General features: G+C 56.0%; 1 protein-coding gene across 1 annotated transcript in view; it reads left to right on the top strand.

The window, feature by feature from the left end:
- The window catches only part of ARHGAP1 (Rho GTPase activating protein 1), a 32,459-nt gene that overhangs the window by 6,823 nt on the left and 24,471 nt on the right, over positions 1 to 1,165 (top strand). The window lies entirely within an intron of this gene.

Here is a 1,165-nt window from a genome sequence, read left to right as displayed (position 1 = left end):
CAGAGAAACCCAGGGCAGGGGAGGCAGTAAGAGGCAGGTGAGTTGGCTCCTGCCCTGAGGGTCTCACTGCCAGTGGAGGCCAGGCAGTTCTAAGCAGGAACAGACTGGCCTGCCCTAGAGGTCATGTGGCCCCAGAAGAAGCCTGGGGGCATCTGGAGGGGGAAGCAGCTGGGATCCCAGGGAAACAGCCGGATCACAGGGAAGCATCTGGCAGTTCTTTCTCTTCTTTTTTTCTTTTGAATAATTATTCATCTAATTTTATTTATTCATTCATTTATTTTAATTTGACCAGAGAAAGACAGACACACAGAGAAAGAGAGTGAGAAAGCAAGCCACCAGGTCTGGGATTCAAACCGTGGTCAGCCATGTGGGAGTGTCCAAGACCTTAACCACCAGGTCATCTGCTGGCCCGTTCCTTCTCTTCTAAATGCTGAGGCTGGAGAGGAACATGGCAGTTGAAAGGGTCACTCCACAGCTTCCTTGTTTCTGGTACTGCCCTGGTCTGGGCTGGGGCCTTGGCTTGGCCTCCCTCACCCCTGGAGAAGCAAGGCTGAGTTCCTCCCCAGCCTGGTCCTGACCTGAGCACAGGACATTTCCCCCAAAAGTTCTGAACCTGATAGTGATGTCTGGTGTGAAGGAGTCTCTATCCTGAGGTCATCCTGGCCTATGAGGTCAAGTCACAAGGCAGAGCCGGGGAGCTCCCTCATCTCCGTGGGTGACTCCTCTTCCCCCTGTTTCCCCAGAGTGTGATGAGCCTGAGGGAGCCCAGCCAGGTAGGTCACCCTGGCTCTCTGTGCTTACCCTCTCTGGGCTGTGGCCTCTTGGACTGTGATCAGGGGGGCTCTCGGTGGAGGCCAGGTGGGGCCAGCTTAATTGCAGCCCCACTCTGGGGAGCTGGAGCTGGCAGTGCCTGGGAGCCGGAAATATAAAAGGGCTTATGGGAGGCGTGACAGGGTGGGGACTCTGGGGACACACCCAGAGCCCAAAGGGAAAGCAGGTGGTGTGGCTTGTTCATAACAGGCCTGGCTACAAGTGCTGGCTCGGGGGCCTTCTGGGTGGTGGTGTCCCTCCTGGGTGCCCCTCTGATGGGTGAGGTGCATAACAGCTTGGCACCACCAGAGTGAAATTGGTTTGATGAGACTATGGTGGAATACCTGGGAGGCCA

The sequence above is a fragment of the Tupaia chinensis genome, unplaced genomic scaffold (genome assembly GCF_000334495.1).
Source record: "Tupaia chinensis unplaced genomic scaffold, TupChi_1.0 Scaffold000561_1, whole genome shotgun sequence".
NCBI classification, from domain to species: Eukaryota; Metazoa; Chordata; class Mammalia; order Scandentia; family Tupaiidae; genus Tupaia; species Tupaia belangeri.
This window is presented reverse-complemented; position numbering and strand designations above follow the sequence as displayed.